Source organism: Podarcis erhardii, assembly GCF_964252035.2.
Source record: "Podarcis erhardii genome assembly, chromosome: 1".
Taxonomy (NCBI): Eukaryota; Metazoa; Chordata; class Lepidosauria; order Squamata; family Lacertidae; genus Podarcis; species Podarcis erhardii.
In genome coordinates this window covers 15,409,887-15,432,224 of record NC_138497.1, presented here as the reverse complement: position 1 = coordinate 15,432,224, position 22,338 = coordinate 15,409,887, and the positions used below count along the sequence as shown (strand labels likewise).

The following is a 22,338-nucleotide window of genomic DNA, read 5'->3' as shown; positions in this document are numbered from 1 at the left end:
TGTGAGTTCCTCCTGAAGAAAAGCCCTGGTGCTTGGCATGCAGAAGGTCCCAGGTTCATTCCTAAGCATCTCCAGGTGGGGCTTGGAGAGGAGCCTGCCTGAGACCCCGGAGAGCTGCTGCCAGCCAGTGTAGGCGATACTGACCTAGATGTGACTCGCTATAAGGCAGGTATGATATAATGATCCCACTGCCTGATCAAATGTCGGGGGTCTCCCGACATTTGCTCCTGGGAAGCTCAAAGGCAGGACTCAGGGGCAAGAGCTGTAGCCTCCGCTCACCAGAGCTATCCTTTGTCTAGATATGGATATTCTGGTTCACCTGTCTCTGATAATGTCAGTGGCGTAGCGTGGGTTGTCAGCACCCGGGGCAAGGCAAGTAATTTGCGCCCCCTAACCCATGGATTTGCGCCTCCTAACCCGTGGATTTGCGCGCCCTAACCCTAACCCCCAGATGTTGCGGCCGGCCCCCCTGCACCCCCCACGCTACGCCACTGGATAATGTTACTTGCAGATGATTGTCTGGCCCTTTAAAAACAGCAGCAGCAGCAGCAACAACATCAACAACCCTGCGCTGTTGGCCCTCTGTGGCAGTGGCCTTTGGAGCAGGGGCGTGTGGAAGTGTCACAGTGCAGAAGGAAAAAGCAGAGATGGGGAGCAAAAAGAGTAGGTCGTAAGCCACATTTACTCCAAAGTAAGCCCTGCTGATTTTACCGGGGCTGTCTTCCAAGAAAGCATGCTTTGGATGGCGGCTTGAGGGGTGGAAGGAACAGAGGTGAGGCGGTGGAAAGGATGAGGTAGAAGCAGAAGAATCATAGCATTGTAGAGTTGGAAGGGACCCCAACCCCCTGCGATGCAGGAATCTCAACTACAGCATTCAGGACGGGGGGGGGGGGGCATCCAAACCTCTGCTTCAGAGCAAGCACAGGGGCAGGTGACTGGGGAGCACAAGGGAGAGTGCTGAGTGTGGGCTGATGTAAGGAGAGTGTGCAGAAATTTGAAGGAACTGTGTAGAGAACTGTGCATAGGTTCAGGACAGCTAACCTGGAGGTTCCCAGGAGCTTTCTCAGCAAATGCCTTTAAACCCAAGCAAGCCCCCGCTTCCAGTAGTCCCTACTCCAGGGATGGGCAGAAGGTAGATCTCTGGGTGTTTTGCAGTAGATTGTCTAGGGCTGCTGACTTTCGACTGATTAACATCAGCAAGAGCAGGAAAAAGAAGGTGCCCTTTTCCCCTTTAAAGAAACAAAGAGCTCTTCTGGACTGGCTGCTATTTTTGGGTGGGATTCAGTCATATACTGGCAAATCCAGGTCTCACCATGGGCGTTGATTAGGAAGTCTTGTGCAACAGACCTGCTTTCCTGAACAGATCAGGCTTCTTGCGATAAGGAAAGTGATGGGAACATTTACTGGCACGCGTGAGGGAACTTTGACGCCATGGGTCCTCTTACCTCTGCACAAACAAATCAGAAGGAATGCTCCTTAAATAGCCACCCTTCGTCCGGAAGTGCTCAGAGGAGCAAACTGGAGCGGGATTGTGACTTTTGTGCAGAAGGATGAGCAAGCCCTCTTCAGTTCTGGATCCCAAAACTTGTTCCTAGGCTCAGGACGGTGTTCAGAGGCAGTTGGGACATTGTTTTTCTTAATTGGACTGAAGCTCGTTTGAAGGGTGGGGTGGGGAGTGTGTCAAAACACTAGAAGGGACCCCCACGGGTCATCTTGCCCAACCCCCTCCATTACAGGAATCTTTTGCCCGACATTCGAACCCAGAACCCTGAGTTTATGTGTCTCATGCTCATAATGACTAGCTATGCTTCCCAAACCAGCAGTGGGAGATGCCTGGATGCAGAATAAACAAGGGGTTTGTACGCTAACTTATATATCTTTTGCACCCGGCTTAAGTTGGTGAATGTAAGAATAAAGGGGGGTGGGAGTAGATCCAAAAAAGTCATAGAATCGGAAGGGACCCTGAAGATCATTTAGTCCAAACCCCTGCAATGCAGGAACATGCAGTTGTCCCACATGGGGATCAAACCTGCAACCTTGGCGTTATCGGCACCACGCTCTAACCAACTGAGCTATGCCCAGGGAAGGCAAATGCTTACCGTTTTGGCAAGCACAGATCGGTGGCAGAAGGAAGAGGTGCAGCCCGATGGAATCAGAACAACAGTAGCTGTTAAACCTGTGAGTTAGGATCATTTTTGCAGTCGGGGATTTTCTTTGGGGAGTTAAATCAGAGGATCTGGTAATTTCTCTTCTAGCTCTTACTTTCCCAGAACTTAAACCAGGGTGATGCCTTCCTCTGGTCTGTCATAGGGGTTTGTGTCTTATGTAGAGCAGTGGTGAAAGGTTTTAGGAGAAAGTTAAGATTTCAGCGTCAGTTTGCTAACAAGAATTCACTGGCATGCGGCATCGCCAGCCGGGAACTGGCAGTGCTGTCCAATACATGTCTATTCAGAAGCAAATAGAATTTAGCTCAACAGGGCTTAGTCCCAGAAAAGTATGTTTAGGATTGCAGCCTGCGGCACGGAGGAGCAAACAAAGCTGTTGACAATGGGAAGGAGAGAGGAAGAATGAAAACACTTGTGGCTCCTAGATCCAGTTTTTAAGTGCAACCTTTTATTTGTGGAAATAAGATGGGTATATGGAATCGTAGTCTAATCTGCAATCTGCAGCTTTTCGCCCTCAGTCACGAAACATCCTGTGTGTTGCATGAAGCGGAAAGAGAGAAATGGTAAAGATTTGCAACAGACAACCCAAAAGGGAACAAAAATGACGGTAATAGCAAACTGGCTTCTGTAAGTGTCGGAGCGAGCAACTGTTGTCTGTGTGAACATCAATGAAATAATTTCATGTCTCCAATTTGCCATTATTGATAGTTTGCGTAGTACTTGCAAACTGAGCGCGGAGAAGTTGTAACTATAATTATCAGCTTGTCTTGTGTGTCCCAGCTCAGGAGCCCCCAGAAGCCCAACCAAGTCTCAAAGCGAAGGATTTGCCTAAGGAACTATTGGAATGCGTTCTGCAGTTGCAAAGCCAGGCTGGCTGCGGAACATACCCAAAAGGGACCCACCCCCCCATTCCAATTCTGATTCTCTGTATTTGTGTGATGTATGGGTTTGTAAGCAAGTGTTTCGCTCTCAGGCACATTTGGTTTCAGTGCGAGCACCTAAAAATGTACGTGGGTGAAATAGTCCACAATGTGATGTGGCAGATTCCAGTACCACATCTTTCAGGTTTAAGGCCAATGCTCTGTTCACCAGGATGGCAATGGGGGAGCATGTAAAACAGCCTTCAGCAACCCTGTAGGGCATTTGGCTTCAACTCCAGGCTTTCAGCCCCTACCAGCACAGCCACACCGTAGCCTAAAAAAAATATCTGGAGGACACCTGGCTGGTGAAGGCTGGTGTAAAAGTTAGGGATGCTGCTAGTAGCATCCTTCCAGCCGCATCTTTTTTGAGCCATTGTTTAGCATCGGTACTTTGTAAATTGCACACCCGCCTCTTCCTTAGCCTTGTGAAAGCAGAAAACGAGTGGGCGCAGATTCCTGTGCATTGTATTACGGCTGCTTGGAAAAAGGCATTGTGCTCCTTCCTGTAAGTGCTTGTGTACCTTGAGCACATAATATCTGAAAGAACAAATACAAGCACATAAACCGCCCTTACATCAAGCCAGCACATTCGGTCCAGCTAGGCCAGGCAGAGGCAAACTCGGCCCTCCAGATGTTTTGAGACTACAATTCCCATCATCCCTGACCTGTTAGCTGGAGATGATGGGAGCTGTAGTCCCAAAACATCAGGAGAACCGAGTTTGCCTGTGCCTGATCTAGACCAGTAGTGTCCACTCTGGCTGGCAGCCATTCTCTAGGGTTTCAGAGCTCCTCTTTCTTGCCTGTACCAAAGTGCCTGCAAGTGCATGACAAGTATGTTCTCCACCTCCATTCCACAAAATGCGGAGGGTTACATGCATTGCGTTTGTTAGAATGTACTGCCAGCAAGAAATGATGTTCAAGGAATCATTTTTTTTGGAGGGGGGGTGGCAGTGGGAGAGACTATTAAGCAAAATGTTTGGCAATAATAGTGGTTGCTCTGGGAAAAAGTCTCTGTTGTCGCATCAAGAAAATGTGCTGCCCAAACATCCTTGATGAATGACAGCAGTGTTTAAAATATAGATCTTTGGATGCTAGGAATATGAGAAACTTGAAGCTTTTACTTCTCTCGAGTTTCTTGCTTTGGCTCACTCTGTGTTCTCAGTGCATGTCTTTGGAAATTCCACACTGTGTCTCTGATATTCCTGCTTTTCTGAACAACCTCTGAGTTTGCAGGGGTACTTGGCCAGGGGCAGAGCTGTAAATCTTGCCGCAGGTGGTAAAAGCATCACTGCCGCCCCCATCCCTCCACCCCTATTGTGAACTCGGGGGGGGGGGCGCTCCTCATTTGTGGCAGTGGCACTAAATTGCCACCTGCAACATGCAGTATGTATATATATATATATATATATATATATATATATATATATGTATATATGTATGTGTGTGTGTGTGTGTGTATATATATATATATATATATATATATATATATATATGTATATATGTATGTGTGTGTGTGTGTGTGTGTGTATATATATATATATATATATGCTTTCGTAGATTTTCACGGGTACAGGAATGCAGGTTTTGGTGTCCTCGGGTGTCTTCCCGTGTAAAAGTTGGGGTGTCTAGGCGACGTTTCGACGAGGTCTCACTCGTCATCTTCAGGCTGGTGCTTTCGGCTTCTTGTTACTGGAACAGAGCAGGATCTCAGTGTTTGAGTTCCTATAAATACTGTAGAGGGGGTGTGGTGTATAGCCTCCAATGTTCTGGGCAGAGAGGAAGTTCCCAGGCTAGTGTGCCTTTTCTTCTTTTGTTCCTTAATTACTTGAGAGATATCTTGAGTGATTTCTTGAGTGATATCCTGAGTACCACTTAGGTGGGTCATTAGGTGTGGATTAGTTGCTAAAGTCTTTGTGTCTTCCTCACACATCTCAACAACTTACACCCCAAAATACAATTCACTATGGAAATAGAAGCCAACAACCAACTTCCCTTCCTTGACGTCCTAATCTACAAAAAACCTGATGGCTCCCTAGGACACACTATCTACCGGAAAAAAACACACACCAACCGCTACTTACATGCACAATCACACCACCACCCTGCACAAATAAACTCCGTAGCCAAGACTCTCATCTCCAGAACCAAACGCCTGGCTGACAAAGACCACTTGACAACTGAGTTACAGAATCTCTCAAACGTGTTAATTGCCAATGGATACCAGCAAAACAGGATTACGAAGCTAATCCAAAAGGAAACACCCCCCAAAAACCAAGACACAGAAGAAAACAATGGCATGGCCCTCCTTCCTTATATCAAGGGCACTACAGATAAAATTAGCAAAATCCTCCATAAACACAATATCAAAACAGCCTTTTGCACCAACCAAAAAATAGCCAATATCCTCAGAAACCCCAAGGATAAAATCCAGTTGGAAAACCAAGGGATCTATGAAATACCCTGCAAAGTCTGCCCAGCCACGTACATTGGACAAACAAACAGACGAATAAATGCACGTATCGCAGAACACAAGAATGCCGTCAAAAAAGAAGAAAAAACTTCCTCTCTTTTCCAACACATGAAAGAAACAGGACACGAAATTAATTTTGCAGATTCCAAATTGCTCTTTAACACGGAACATCACCACAAGAGAATAATCATGGAAGCCATCGAGATAGAGAAACACCCTCACAACATGAACAAGCGTGACGACACATCCCGCTTGCCAGACATCTGGAAATTAGCCCTCCCCACAAAAACTGACACCAGATCCAGAGGCACACAGAACGCCAACACCAATCAACCACACCAGACCCAAACCCAGACCCTCTCCACAGATGAATTACAGACACCATCCAGTAGCCAATCCATGGTGGCACCTCCGGATGCTGCACCCCCCTGCAATCCCTACACAGATCTGGCTGACACAAGCCACAAAACCACAGCTCGCCCCTATACACGAAGCCAAGCCAGAGCACAACTAAGTACAGTACAGCCATCTTCTCATGAAAACTCTTCACAAAGTTCAAGAGGTCAAGACACAAAGACTTTAGCAACTAATCCACACCTAATGACCCACCTAAGTGGTACTCAGGATATCACTCAAGAAATCACTCAAGATATCTCTCAAGTAATTAAGGAACAAAAGAAGAAAAGGCACACTAGCCTGGGAACTTCCTCTCTGCCCAGAACATTGGAGGCTATACACCACACCCCCTCTACAGTATTTATAGGAACTCAAACACTGAGATCCTGCTCTGTTCCAGTAACAAGAAGCCGAAAGCACCAGCCTGAAGATGACGAGTGAGACCTCGTCGAAACGTCGCCTAGACACCCCAACTTTTACACGGGAAGACACCCGAGGACACCAAAACCTGCATATATATATATATATATATATATGCTGATTGATGCATTTGCATGGTGCAGAAGTGGCTTCTGAACTAGAAGCTACCAAAATATTATTATTATTATTATTATTATTATTATTATTATTATTATTATTATTATACTAGAAGTCTCTCTCTCTCTTGATCCCCCCACATTCCATCTCTGTTCACTCTTTCAAAAGCCCCCACCCCAGTTTTGCTCAAGACTCTGGGGGTTGCGATGGACGGACGGATGAAGGGAACGTGTGTTTTTTTTGCCCAGCTTCCCACTTGGTCCCTTTCCCAAGACTCACCAGGCTGTGCCCCAGGGCCCTCTAGTGGGCTGCTAAGGAAGCAGCGGCGATGGCAGGAGCCTGCCAGGAGGAGGAGGAAGTGCTGGAGCGGCGACAGTGCCCCTGGAGGAACAGCATCGCCAGCGCAGCCTGCGAGTTTGTAGCGCCCGCTCTCAGCCTCTCTAGCTGGTCTCAGTGGCCCAGCCAGGCACTGCCTGACCCTGCTGTTGCTGCTGCTGGCAGGGAGCTCTGTTCACTCCTCTCCTCCTCTGCGAAGCTCCTGCCAGGTGCCACCTTGAGCGCTGGCACTGATGGGTCCTGCCCATAAGCATAGACACGCAGTTCTTGAAACCGACTGCGCCTTGCTTTCCCCAGCCTCGAGCCCAGTAAACTGCCTGCTGTGGACACACAGCCAAGCTGAGGATGGCCTCTCCCCTAGCTGCCAAAGCAGAACTCTGCTGCTGGATGGGGGCATGGGCAGTTTGCATAGTCTAGGAGTCAGGCACTCAGAGTTGAGCCCCACCAGTTGCACTGGGGCTTCCGCAGCGGGGCAGTATGCTGGCTGTTTGCCATAATCAACACTGATAAGCAGCAGGGTTGCACCCCTCCCATGCAATCTGGTTTAGTCCTTGCTAGAAAGGCTGTGCCTTCTTCTTTAGTCTACCTGCTGCTGTTTGGGGTGGGGAGCCAAACTGAGAATCCAATTTAGTGGCGCTAAGAAATGCCGCCCCCCCCCCCCAGAAGGCAGAGGCTGCTTCAGCTGCACACTTCCAGGTGGGGAACAAGGCAGCGCTTCCGCAACAAGCCAGTAATCTTGCCACCCCCTAACATGCCCCCCGCCCTAGCAATGTGCCCGCTTTCACCCTCCCAGACCTAGCACTATTCTTGGCTTCCTTCCCTCCTTCCAAAAAAACCAGCAGCTGCACAAACTGACATGCATTACAGCAGTGGATTAGCTTGTGGGTGTATCCCGTTGAAAGCAGTGCCGTGCAGAGATGCACCTGGGTTTAAATGCATGCTGTCAGGGGCTCAGGAGCAGAAGCACAGGGAAGGGAGGAAAGGGAGAGCGAAGGGGAAGAATCGGAGGGCAGCGTAGGAGAAGATGACAGTGGCCCGAGAGATTCCATGAGCCTCTCCAGCGAATCGGAAGATTCACAGAAGGGGGCCCCGGTGGCCAGGGCAAGGGGGGTCCCAAGGGGGACACTCCAGAAGCAAGGGGCCAGCGGGGACTCCCAGAGCAGCAGTTGGAGATCAGGACCAGCTTCCCCACCAGAGCATAGTGGGGGGGGGGGAAGAGTCCCAGATATCGGGTCCAGCGTATCCCCCACCAGGGAGAGAAGATGAGTCAGGGCTGACCACGCCTCCATCGGAGAGTCAGGCAACGGAGGGGAGGTCAGGTCCAACCAGCATCCCGGAAGAGGGAAGCAGTGATAGAAGCAGTGTAACGGTCAGGAGGAAGGTCACTGGGTTGGCGCGAGAGCCAAGTTCAAATGTACAGGCGAGCGGGACAGTAGAGAACGAGGACTGGGAACCAGGTCCTAAAGCCCGCCGGAAGCAGGGGGAGGAGTCAGGCGACTCAGCGTCAGAAGAGTCCAGAAAGGGGAATGCCTCAGCGGGCAGGAGGACCCAGCGGAGGAGAGAGCAGAGGAAGAGGTAGAGCAGGGCTAGAATCTTAAACTGGTGTCAGGGGGGAGGAGATTCAGACGGAACTTCGACGGTCTAGGGTTTAAGACGTAGAGCTGCGCGCTGCGGCTTTGAAATGGAAACTGAACTTTAATAAAGACTTTTGTACATAACGACGACCTGGCGTTGGTCCTCTGTGAGCTGGGACCTTGGGGCAGCTCTGACACATGCTCTTGTGTGTACATGCTGCCTCTTTTCCCTCCCACTCTTCTCCACTCGGTATGTACAGGCAGTGCTTTTTTCTTTCTAAAAAAAATTTTTAGGGACACGGGTGGCGCTGTGGTCTAAACCACAGAGCCTAGGGCTTGCCGATCAGAAGGTCTTGCCGATCAAGGGCTTGCCGATCATGAAGGGGTGAGCTCCCATTGCTCTGTCCCAGCTCCTGCCAACCTAGCAGTTCGAAAGCATGCAGTGCAAGTAGATAAATAGGTACGTGGGTGGCGCTGTGGGTTACACCACAGAGTCTAGGGCTTGCCGATCAGAAGGTCGGCGGTTCGAATCCCCGTGATGGGGTGAGCTCCCGTTGCTCGGTCCCAGCTCCTGCCAACCCAGCAGTTCGAAAGCACGTCAAAGTGCAAGTAGATAAGTAGGTACCGCTCTGGCGGGTAGGTAAACGGTGTTTCTGTGCGCTGCTCTGGTTTGCCAGAAGTGGCTTAGTGTTGCTGGCCACATGACCCAGAAGCTGTACGCCAGCTCCCTCGGCCAATAAAGCAGATGAGCGTTGCAACCCCAGAGTCGGCCATGACTAGACCTAATGGTCAGTGGTCCCTTTACCTTTACCTTCATTTTTCTCCTCATATTGAAATACTGCCCCTCAATGAGGCCAAGCTTAGATTCACAAAATGTTTAGGGTATGCGTACCCCTGCGTACCCCCAGGAAAAAAAAACTGTGTACAGGACTTTAGGCATCTTAACTGCTGATCCTTCCCACAACTGAAAGTAAACTGGGTAGAACTGGGTGCAAGGAAGGTTTGGGAAAAAATTGTTTACCACACCAGGGGCACCACCACCACAACTATGTCACAAATGGAACCTGGCAAATTACCGCGGCATCTATGTTTAGCGTTCATTTGTTCCACCTTTTCCCAATTCTTCAGAAACGCCAAAGGCTCCAAATTTAGTCAGCCCAGCAGCGCTCTCTTTCTCCCTTGCAGTTAACCTGGTGGTGTGAAAAAAAAAGCAAGCCTCACCCCCGCCTTCTGACATTTTCCCATCAGGTTGGCAAATTTCACACCTACAATTACATTTATAGAAATAATGAATCCACTATGCCCTGTAAAACTGGCAGCAACATTCATTTCTGGTTGAAGGTATGAACTTTCTCCCTGTTTTGACAAAGTCCCCCCGTGATATTCTCATGAGGAAGCTGGTAAGACGTGGGTTGAGCGAGGTAACTGTTAGGTGGATTTGTAGCTGGTTGACTGACCGAAGCCGAAGGGTACTCATTAATGGTTCCTCGTCATCCTGGAAAAAAGTGATAAGTGGGGTCCCGCAGGGTTCTTTCCTGGGCCCCTTGTTGTCCAATGTCTTTATAAATGACTTGGATGAAGGAAGTGAGGGGATGCTCATCACATTTGCAGATGACACCAAACTGGGTGGGGTAGCTAATGCTGCAGAAGACAGAACCAGAATTCAAAATGACCTTAACAGATTGGAGATCTGGGCACAAGCTAACAAAATGAATTTAAATAGGGACAAATGTAAGGTTCTGCACTTAGGCAGGAAGAACCAGATGCACAAATATAGGATGGGGGACACCTGGCTTACAGGTGAAAGGGATCTAGGGGTCTTGGTGGACCACAAGTTGAACATGAGTCAGCAGTGTGATGCAGCAGCAAGAAAAGCTAATGCTATTCTAGGCTGCATCAACAAAAGTATCAAGGGAAGTAATAGTACCACACCTGGAATACTGTGTCCAGTTCTGGGCACCACAATTTAAGAAGGATGTTGACAAGCTGGAAGGTGTGCAGCAGAGGGCAACCAAGGCTCTGGAAACTAAGCCTTATGAGGAGCACTGGAAGGAGCTGGGTATGTTTCACCTGGAAAAAAAGGGACTGAGAGGAGATACGATAGCCATCTTCAAATACCTTAAGGGCCATCATATGGAGGAGGGAGCAAGCTTGTTTTCTCCTGCTCTGGAGGGTAGGACACGAACCAATGGATTCAGAACAAAATAAAAAAATTCCTTCCAGTAGCACCTTAAAGACCAACTAAGTTAGTTCTTGGTATGAGCTTTTGTGTGCATGCACACTTCTTCACACTTCTTCACACTGTCAATGGATTCAGGTTACAAGAAAGGAGATTCCAACTAAACATTCAGAAGAACTTTCTGGCAGTAAGAGTTGTTCAGCAGTGGAACAGACTCCCATGAGAGGTGGTGGCATATCCTTCCTTGGAGGTTTCTAAGCAGAGGTGGGCTGGCCATGATTCTATGAATCCCGGAGACTGACTGCCAGGCAGAAAAAGCACTGTAAGAATGTTCCCGTTAATTTGCACAGATACCTGCTTGCATTTTCACTTCCTCATGTTAGGGAAAAAGCTAGCATTTCCCCTGTATGCTAACAGGCTTAGGGGAGTTGGGTGGGTGCAGGATTAAAACCCAGTCCCTTAAATTGCAATAGTTTTGATTCTGCTGGACATAAGCAGTGAGAACCCATTTTCTATATTTTGGAGTGGTTTTAGGAATTGTCATTTTCATGCCATTAAGGGAGTGTGATTGAGCTATTGCTGGCTGTGATGAGCACACACATTTCTTCTCCCCCCCCCCCCGCTATCTCCGGCGGTTGTTTTGCGGAGTTTAGTAACAGCACCAAAACATGCACAACTTTGTGAACAAAAAAAAGATTGCTGATGCCGTTGTTCTTGAGATGGGAGAGTTGCGGTTGGTACCACACAACCACTGTTAGGACATAGGAAGACACCTTACACTGGCTGCGTTTGCCTGTAATGCTAAGCCAAGGTGGGTGGTTTGCTTAAACCACAATGTGCAAGAGTTGCATGTTGGCACATGCAGTTCAAGGGCTTCTCTTTGCACGACTCTCTTCCTCCAGCTGGAAGGAAACAACCAACCAACCAACCAACCAACCAACCAACAAACAAACAAACTGGCTGTCTGATGTCTGAACCAGCATTGGTGCTTTGCTTCTCTCCGAAAGCCACAACCAGTGGGAAGCCAAGAACAAACCTTGGCTTCACATTGTGGTTTGGAGAGTAGCAAACCATGAATGTTGGTTTGGGTGTCATGCTGAGTCCAGACTTACTCTTGGATGGGCTAAGGGAAAAGCGGAATGGGAGCACTCCAGAGCTCAGTCATGCAACATCATTGTTTAAACCATCGTTAGAAATTCAGATATATAAACTAGGCACCGAATGGCTCCTTAAACCAGGGTTACAGTCGCCAAAATGGAATGCCTAGTTGCCGTTTTTCAGCCAGACGGCTCAAAAGTCAATACAACTTTAATACTTTTGGTTCCTGAATTTCGTTCCAATTGCGCAGCTAAAAGATAACGGATAGAATTATACAGGATGTGTTGCTAGTGTGTGAAAACAGTCGAGATCCAAGAACCCCCAGGCATGCACTCCAGATGGTGACAACGTCAGACACCATCCTGATACCCGGGCATCTTCACTTGGTGTGAAATGCACCTTGTGCCCTGGCGAATTTTGAACCTTGGTTTAAACCAGTGTTAGTCAATGTGCAACTCTCCAGTTATTGCTGGACTCCAGGTCTCATCAGCATGGGCAATGAATCATAGAATCATAGTTGGAAGGGAGCATGAGGGTCATTGAGTCCAGCCTCCTGGAATCTTTCACCCAACATGAAACCCACAACCCTAAGATTAAGAGCCTCATGCTCTACCAACTGAGCTATCCCCAATGGTCAGGGGTGACTGGAGCTGGAGCCCTACAAAAGATTTCTGTTTTGTTGATTCTCATCTGTAACCCTTTATTTCGATGTTTAGCAAGTGGATATTTTGTCTAGCTGGTAATGATGTTTCAAAACGTGGGGTTTTCATTTCACATCTTTGTAGCTGTTTTCCATGCACAGCGTTTGTTCTGAGTCTTAAGACGATGCCCTAATTCGTAAGGTGTTTTACAATGTGGGATTTTATTGTACTTGATCTTTATTGATGATGTGTTAAGATATGTTGTAGGTCACTTAGAGATCCTCCCCTCTCTTAAAATGCAAGCAGCAAATAAATTCCTAAATAAATAAAAATATAGTCTGGAAGGTACCACGTTGGCTGCCCCTGGTTTAAACAAACCACGTGCCACGACTTAGCATAATAATAATATTTTATTTATATCCCGCCCTTTCCAGCTGAAGCCGGGCTCAGAGCGGCTAACAACAGTAAAATGATACAACTTTCTAAAATCATTTCATTATAAAATCAGTTCAAATCAGATTAATGGCAACCATTGGACTAGAGTTCTGTGAGGACTGTCAAAGGAGGGGGTCAGACTGTGCCTTGGCCAAAGGCCTGGTGGAACAGCTCTGTCTTTCAGGCCCTGCAGAAAGATGTCAAGTCCTGCAGGGCCCTAGTCTCTTGTGACAGAGCGTTCCACCAGATCGTGGCCACAACTGAAAAAGCCCTGGCTCTGGTTGAGGCCAGCCTAACCTCCCTGTGGCCCAGGATCTCCAAGATGTTTTTATTTGAAGACCGTAAGGTCCTCCGTGGGACATAGCAGGAGAGGCGGTCCCGTAGGTACGAGGGTCCTGGGCTGTATAGGGCTTTAAAGGTTAAAACCAGCATCTTAAACCTGATCCTGTACTCCACCGGGAGCCAGTGCAGCTGGTATAGCACCGGGTGAATGTGATCTCGCAGCGAAGACCCTGTAAGGACTCTCGCAGCGGCATTCTGCACCCGCTGGAGTTTCTGGGTCAGTCTCAAGGGCAGCCCCACGTAGAGCGAGTTACAATAATCCAGTCTGGCGGTGACCGTCATGTGGATCACAGTGGCTAGGTCAGGGCGAGAGAGGTAAGGAGCCAACTGCTTAGCTTGGCGGAGGTGAACACAGCCACTGATTCAGACCATTGGTGTATCTAGCTCAGTATTGTCTGACCAGAGTATTCCCCAGCCTGACCTGAAGATGTTGGGGATAAATCTGGGACCTCCTTTATGCAATGCATGGGCTCTTATTGTCTTGTTGACTTCTGTCTCTGGCCTTCCAACTTAGCAGCTGCCACACCTGGGAAGTGGAGGGCCCCTACTCTTAAGTCCCTATTTACCTGCACTTACAAAGCCATCCCTTAATTTGCCACCATTGAGTGATAAATCGTTTGACAGAAGCCAGGGATTGAAAGAACAGTTTTCTCGACTGAAGTGCCTTGAAGCGGAGGTGGAGGAAGGGAGCAAGGAAACTTGTGTGTTGCCCGCCTACACGTAACCTGGACAAAGGCAGCGTTTTATGTCCCTGAGCTTGGCGAGCAAGACATTCAGTGCTTGGTGGGAAGAAAGGGAAAAAATGTCACACAGCACAGCCTTTTGAGAACCGATTCCTGCCCCCGACACACACCTCCGAAAGGAAAACAGAGCCTAGACAGCTGATTTTGGAGTCAATATTATGGGCACAGAGGACGCTGCCTGTGGGTTCTGTTAAGCAACAGTCGTTTTGCAGGCACACCCCCACCATGCAGCTAAACTATTTAACACAGATTCAAATGAATTAACCTGTGCAACTGATGAGCCCACTTTTTTTACATGGATGTATGACGGTGCCTTACATAAATGTATGAGTCAGGCCACGCTGGAAGCAGATTAGATAGACCTTGATAACTCTCCAGCTCAGCGTGGCCTCCTTGGACTTGCAACGACTCTCTTAAGCTCTGCTAATGAGGATATTTTAATTGGGCATGCTGGGAATTTTGCTGAAGATCTCGGAGTTCGTTTGCTCTGCCTCTGAGCTGGTGGACCCATCGCCTTTTCAGCTGGGACAGATAGTTGGTTAGATGCAATCTACAATACCAAGGTGCCAACCACAGGACTTAATAATAATAATAATAATAATAATAATAATAATAATAATAATAATAATTTATTATTTATACCCCGCCCATCTGGCTGGGCTTCCCCAGCCACTCTGGGAGGCTTCCAACAAAATATTAAAATACAGTAATGCATCAAACATTAAAAGTTTCCCTAAACAGGGCTGCCTTCAGATGTCTTCTAAAAGTCTGGTAGTCGTTCTCTTTGACATCTGGTGGGAGGGTGTTCCACAGGGTGGGTGCCACTACCGAGAAGGCCCTCTACCTGGTTCCCTGTAACTTGGCTTCTTGCAGTGAGGGAACTGCCAGAAGGCACTCAGCGCTGGACCTCAGTGTCTGGGCAGAACGATGGGGCTGTGTGTGCCCATCTTGAAACTGAACAAGCTGAGGTCCCAATACGTGGAAGGCTATGGATTCTGTGAACTGCCCTGAGATCTTATTATGAAGGGCGGAATATAAATCTTTTTCTTTTTTTAATACATGGCTGCCAGTGTTTTCCCCCACCCAATATTTCAAACTTTTGTTGTGGGTTGGAGTTGAATTTCTGAAGAAGGTTTGCATTCACTATCTTACCTTATGCTCATTATTCCCAGCTTAAGCCCTACAGGAAACTGGCACCGAACGATGCCTAGAGTGGAGGAATTGAAAAATAAGCGATCCTGCCAATTTTGTCTAATCATGCGCTATCTGTCTCTCTCACCTTTAGCTCCTTTCTACTGAGAGTTTTTTTCAAACTTCACCTGGGATTCAAGAATCATAGGTCCAATTCTGGGCATGCCAAGCTGACTTGTGGATATAAGTCGCCATCCTTCCTAGAGGAAATGGGCAGTGGGGTGGGGTGGGGACGCCTCCGCAACCCCACCTTCAGGCATGCATGCTCATTTACATGTGCTAATTGATTTATGCAAGGAAACCTACTTAAAAGAAACTGTTGTGCGAGATGTAAGAGCAGGGAGGGGAGCTGTCAGAATAAGTACAAAACAAGCCAGGTGGCAAATCAATGGTGTCTGCTTCTTCAAACGCTGTTTGTTGAGGATGATTCTAGTCTCCTTTCTGATGTTTAAAGCCTTAGCATGGCTAGGGATTCAGGTACCATGAGGAACGTCCAACATCCTGGCTATTTAGATCTTCTGTAGAAGTCCTTCTCTGGTGCCCCTGTCATCCGAAACCTGCTTCGGGTGTTCTCGAAATTCAGGAATCCCTGGTCCCCATCACTTCTGTGAGTTGCAGGGAGTCAGCTTTCACTCGTGGTGGATCCCTTCACTACGCAGAACTCTTATTTCCCAGAGTTCTCCATTGCAGAGAGAACATCTACAAGTCCTGGAGGATCCGTGCTTCCGACAGGTGGCCTTCAGCTCATGGACGGCAACGGCAATGGAAGGGAGAGGGGACCAAGCTGGCATGCTCGTTGCTGAGATCCTCTCCAATGATCCTCTCCTGGATTAGAAGAAGGCTAGAGATAAAGCGTGACGCAGGTGGCGCTGTGGGTTAAACCACAGAGCCTAGGACTTGCCGATCAGAAGGTCGGCGGTTCGAATTCCCATGATGGGGTGAGCTCCCATTGCTCAGTCCCTGCTCCTGCCAACCTAGCAGTTTGAAAGCACCTCAAAGTGCAAGTAGATAAATAGGTACCGCTCTTGGTTCGCCAGAAGCGGCTTAGTCATGCTGGCCACATGACCCGGAAGCTGTACTCCAGCTCCCTCAGCCAATAAAGCGAGATGAGCACCACAACCCCAGAGTCGGTCACGACTGCACCTAATGGTCAGGGGTCCCTTTACCTTTACCTTAGAGATAAAGCAAGTGGGGACCAGAGTAAGGGCCTTTTCAGCTGCTGAGCCTGGCTGGATCAGGCCAAAGGCCCAAGTCGTCCGGCATCCTGTTCTCACAGCAACCAACTGAATACATATGAGAAACCCACAAGCCGGACTTGCAATGGGATATCCTCTAGGCAAAAACCCTTCTTAGCCTCCCAGACTTTGGAATTATTTTTCACATACTTCTTAAACACCGATGGTTTTATTGTGCGATGATGATGTGACTGTGTTGTATGTATAGGCACTTTTAGTGCTTGTGCTGTTTGCTTATGAACCTGCACAGGTCAATATATAAATTCTCCCAATAAATATGGATAAAGATAAGCAAACAAATAACTCCTGATAATTTTCGAGGGGAAGATAGGAGCACAAGTTCCAGTCTCCTGTGTGGCAGTACTTTGTCCTGTTACCATAGCAACCGCTGAGCCTCCTTTGCATAGGGCATCCAAGTTCTGTGCTGCTCAGTAGGCCTCATACTTCTGGCAGGCCATTAAGCAAATCAAGCTCGGTGGGCTTTGTCGTATTTCACATGTGCTCATGGACTGGTTTGAATTTGGAAAAGATGTGCCTCTTCTTGTCAGCATCTGTCTTTGCCCATAGCCTGTAAACAGAACATCTTCAAGGGAAAGGCACCTTTCTTGCGAGGAAAGCTCAAGAATGAGATGGGCTTGGCTGGTGAGGAAGGGCAATCTGTCCATGCTCAGAGGCGCTTCTCTGTCTGTCCATCAATCTCTCTGGCATGGGGGTGTGCGTAAGCCCAACCAAATTAATCAAACGAATTCCTATTTCGCATTTATTTATTTATGAAAGTATTTATATACTGCTTATAGTGTGGTCTGGTAGAAATCAGCTTCCTGTTTCTCCCAGGGCAGTGCTTTCTTGAAGACATTCTGTAACTATTTTTGAAACTTTAAAAAAGAATTCTATCAAAGAAAGGGGGGGGGGAGAGAGAGATAAGGCATGGGTCCTTGTTTCATGATAAAGCTACACCAAAAAGCAAAAGCAAAAACCATTTGCCTAGGACTCCCAATGCCAAATGAAGCTCAGGATCATGACCTTAAAACCACACATCAAGTTGCAATAATCTAATGGTGGCAGGCCTGTCATTTTCAGTTCATTCTCTTGCTTTTACATTTACCTTCAGCACATGGGCTACAGTTTCTTGCTTTGGAATCCACAGGGCTGGGTTTTTTTTTGTTCACTAACAATTTCTTTTCTTTTTCACCCTGTGGTCGAGTGCAGCCTTTTCTGTGCAACTGAACTAACTTCCGAGACACTACATTACATTGCTCTGTGGCAATCCTTAGTACATTGAAAACTGAGTTTAAATTGATTTTAGCTTTTTGTAAAAAAAAAGAAAGAAAAGAAAAGAAATCACAACGAGACATCCCCCGATTCCTTATAATGGTACAAACCTAACCATACATACATTGTTCGAAATAAACTCCCATAGAACAGAGAGTACCTATTATAACTGTAATCTGTGGGTTCAGTCTGTAGTTAATTGCAATGATTGACAGATGTCCCATTAAATTTTAGTGAATTGCACTCTAACCCATCTGTCTCTTTCCCTGTGTTCCTGCTAGAGCTGAGTGAATATTGCCTACCCATATTCAATATTATTTTTGTCGCTGCCATAAAATGCTCTCTGCTTTTGGTGTTTGTTTATTAGGTGACTCACAATATTTGTCCAAGTTGGTCTGCGTTCTGAATTGCACATGGTCAACAATGATGCGACGGCACCCACATGCGGCATGCCGTATGCTTTCTTGACCAATGCGACTTATTTTCTGGTTCTTGCTGACTTAATAAAGTTCTGCATTTTCGTGCAACTATATGGTGCTTCTCATGGTCTGTGCAGGTGGAAGTGAAAGGAGTCAGGGGAGCCTGTGGCCCAGTTCATAGAATCATAGAATCATAGAGTTGGAAGAGACCACAAGGGCCATCGAGTCCAACCCCCTGCCAAGCAGGAAACACCATCAGAGCACTCCTGACATATGGTTGTCAAGCCTCTGCTTAAAGACCTCCAAAGAAGGAGACTCCACCACACTCCTTGGCAGCAAATTCCACTGTCTAACAGCTCTTACTGTCAGGAAGTTCTTCCTAATGTTTAGGTGGAATCTTCTTTCTTGTAGTTTGGATCCATTGCTCCGTGTCCGCTTCTCTGGAGCAGCAGAAAACAACCTTTCTCCCTCCTCTATGGAACATCCTTTTATATATTTGAACATGGCTATCATATCACCCCTTAACCTCCTCTTCTCCAGGCTAAACATGCCCAGCTCTCTTAGCCGTTCCTCATAAGGCATCGTTTCCAGGCCTTTGACCATTTTGGTTGATGGAGTGGACTGCTCTATGTCTTTCAGATCTGACAAAGCAAGAAGTGTTTTGGTTGAATGTGGGGAATGAGCATTGCGTGCATAAAAGGCCAGGTTGTGGTCGATTCAAGCAAAATGTAAGCGTAATACAGTGGTACCTCTACTTACGAGCACCTCTGGTTACGTATCCTTCGGAATACGCACGCGGCAAACCCAGAAGTATTTTTCTGCGTTTTGCCACGTGCACATGTGCAGAAGCACTCTACTGCACCATGCGCATGCACAGAACAGGCACCTCCGGTTGTGAAAACATCAGGATTCAACCGGAGCTCCGGAATGAATCCCGTCCGCAACTGGAGGTACCACTGTCAGGAGTTCAGCCTACACTTGAGTAGGACCCTGGCAGAGACACATGCCTGACTGGCATGTTCTCTCCCTCCTGGTCTTTCTTTCGGGAGCTTCAAAAGCTTTCTTCAGCCCGAACATCTCAGCGACACCAACACCGGCACACTTAGGGATCCGCAGAGTCTTCGCACCTTGCGTGACAGACCTCAGCAACTCAGCATTTTGGCTAATCTACTTTATTTACATATAAACACACACGGAGCACTGCAACATGGCTCCCTCTCTCTCTAGCAACAGACAGCAAAGAGAAAAAGAACAAAGGACAACAGTCCCACTTCACGGAACACAGTAACACAAACATCCTGTCTTTGTCACTTCCCACTCTGTGGAGTCAAAACATACACCATCATGTGATAGACAACAATCCCATGACTGCAATCATAGATCAGGAATTCTAACAACCACAGTATGCATGTTTCCTGCGTAGGAAGAATGGCTGGTGGAGAGGGGTGCTGCTGTGGACATCTCCTCCCAGCAGTGGTGTTGCTCCTTCATATCTGGATGGTGGGGCAGAAGGCAGAGAGGTCATGGTGGCTCAGATGCACCAGCAGAGCCAATCTTTGTGACCAAACTGTCCTAACCTTGCTACCATACCACCCCCTGACATCCCAGTTAACAGTAGGTGGCCAGGTGGCCATATATGCAGCACCACCCCTCCCCTCCATCCGCTCCAACCATTTCATTGGATTGCATGAGGCTTATTCCAAAGGAATTGTGCACATAGGATGACAGCCTTACAGTGCAATCCTACACGTTTGATACGGAAGCGGTCTTTTCACTAGTGACACCAGTATTCTGGAAATTTTCCAGTAGTCTAGAAAATTTCAGTACTCCCTGCTGAAATACAAGGCGTCATCTCTATTGGCATTCCGCCGGCTTTTGAAGACACACCTGTTTACACTGGTCTCTCGACCTGAGTCTCTTGTTCTACTCGCTGTATTGTCTTAATGGGATTGTTTTATTGTAAGCTATTTTTACTCGAGTCAAAAGCGCCATTGAATCTAATGCACACCTTAATTTTCGCAGCGTAATTTGGCCTCAAAAGGTAAGCATTAGATTTGAGTAAATATGGTATTTTGGATATAGATGTTTATATTTTAATGCTTGTGTATTTGGCCTTTTTACTTCTTAAACCACTTAGAAGTCTGATTATATTTCATTGCCCATTGTTGTAGACGCCAAGGACACAACCCAGTCAAAGATTTCAGGACATGTAACATGAAGCGTATGTAACCTGAAGCGTATGTAACCTGAAGCGTATGTAACCTGAAGCGTATGTAACCCGAGGTACCACTGTATAAGACAACACCCAACTTTTGCCTAATTTTTTTTTTAGCGAAAAGCATTGTCTTAGGCACAGAAAAATACAGTAATTTGCTCTTTTCTTGCCGTAAATAATTTGCCTCTGTAGCTTAACGGTGTGGGATGAACTAACTGGATCATTATTTGCTGGTCAGGGGTCAGGGACAGGAGAGAGAGAGAGAGAGAAGCAGACATTTTGGAATCTCTTCTGCTTCTTTTTCTCCCCCCTCCCCACATTTTATTTCCCTCCCCTGTCTTGACAATTGTCTGGTCCTTGCTTATGTTCCGAAAGACTTGCCCACACAGCCTTCTGCTCGGGGGAAACCATGTACAGACATTTGGTCGTTGCACTTCAAGCTCAGTAAAGAACAGTGAGCAGCATGCATCTCTGTCTGACGGATTGGGAACATTCGCATTTCTAAAACCCTGTCCAAAATTAAAATGAAATGAAGAGGAGATGGCGGTGGAGGAACTAGGATCATGTCTGCCACCACCTTCCTGTAGGTACTGAAAAAGGTAGCACAGTCATAGAATAATAAAATTGTAGCATTGGAGATGAACCCAATGGCTATCTAGCCCAAACCTTTGCAATGCAGGAATCAAAGCTAAATAATCTCTGGCAGATGGCCATCCAACCTCTGTTAAAAAATCTCCAGTGAAGGAGAAAATGATGTTGATGATTCTTCTACCATGGCATGCTAGGAACCTGGGAACCAGGAAATAAAATATATGTATGAGTTGTTCGCAACTGGACTTAACCGTCAGGGGTCCTTTACCTTTTTATGTTTCAGTGCAAGAGGGGGGGGGCTTGTTCAACCAATTCTCCTTCTGCACTTAAAATGTTTCTTCACCCTTGAATGTTGAAAGAAATCGTAAGTTAATCGAGATATAACTTAGTCCAGTAATGGTAGCGAAAGATGCATGCAAACTATTAAATAATTGCAGAAGAGATAACTTTTTGGGACAACGCTCTGGTTAGCATAAGAAAGAACATCCTAGAAGTTGCCATGTTCAGCTCAATGGAGCATGGGGTTTTTCATCCCCTGTTGTCAGGCTGCCCTTATTACAGACAAAGAAAATCCCCTGTGTTACAACATGAAACAATCTGATCAACAAAAGGCAACACATGGGCTAATGATGTACAGTCATACCTCATGTTCTGTTTGCTTCAGGTTGCGCTTTTTCAGGTTGCGGCCCACGGCGACCCGGAAGTAACAGAATGGGTTACTTCCAGGTTTCACTGCTCACGCATGCGCAGGCATGCAGAAGGACGTCACGCGCATGCGCAGAAGCAGCGAAGCGCAACCCCCGCGCGCACAGACACACAGATGCAGGTTGCGTTCTTTTCAGGTTGCGAACGGGCCTCCGCAACGGATCCCATTCGCAACCAGAGGTACCACTTTGGCAATATTTATGAAACACTATCGTTTCTTAATTCATAAACAAAAGCCATATAATACGTGCAAGAAGTCACAAACTAATAGAAGTCAAATAAATATTCCATCAGCAGGAATGCTTAGAATGGTGTGTAACCACAAGGAAGCGCTGAAGTTGAGGCAGAAAGCCTTTGTGAGGTTCGTATCTATATCAAAGTTTGGTTGAGAATGAACTGGAGCCGGGTAGTGCTGTAAGCACAGCAGCAACAAACAGCAAACAGAACAGTTCTTCCGGAATAATGAACTGCTTCAACGATATTTCTTCATCAGCAAGTTAATAGTCCCCAAAGGTACATAACGTGATTGTGGATCAGCTCTCACTCAGAAGTGTACTACAGTTCATTATCCCAGCAACTTCAATAGTTTCTTTGTGGTCACACACCGTTCTAAGCATTTGTGACTTATTTCACGTATTATATGGATTTTGATTTTGAATTAAGAAACAATTGATAAGTGCTTCATAAATATTGCCAATACATTATTAGCCCTTTTGTTGATCAGGAAGCTTGAAATTGCATCCGGTCCATTGTTTTGTTTTGAGCGCAAGACATTGCCCTGGTTCAGGTGGCACAGTAAGGCAAACTATGGCCCAGCACGAATGCTTTGGTTCCAAAAGGGGAGATCGCAGTTGCTGCACACACACACCCCCCC

General features: G+C 47.1%; 1 protein-coding gene across 1 annotated transcript in view; it reads left to right on the top strand.

Annotated features, from left to right (window-relative positions):
* Positions 1 to 22,338, top strand: part of LBHD2 (LBH domain containing 2) — a 59,525-nt gene that overhangs the window by 975 nt on the left and 36,212 nt on the right. The gene's annotated exons all lie outside the window — the stretch shown is intronic.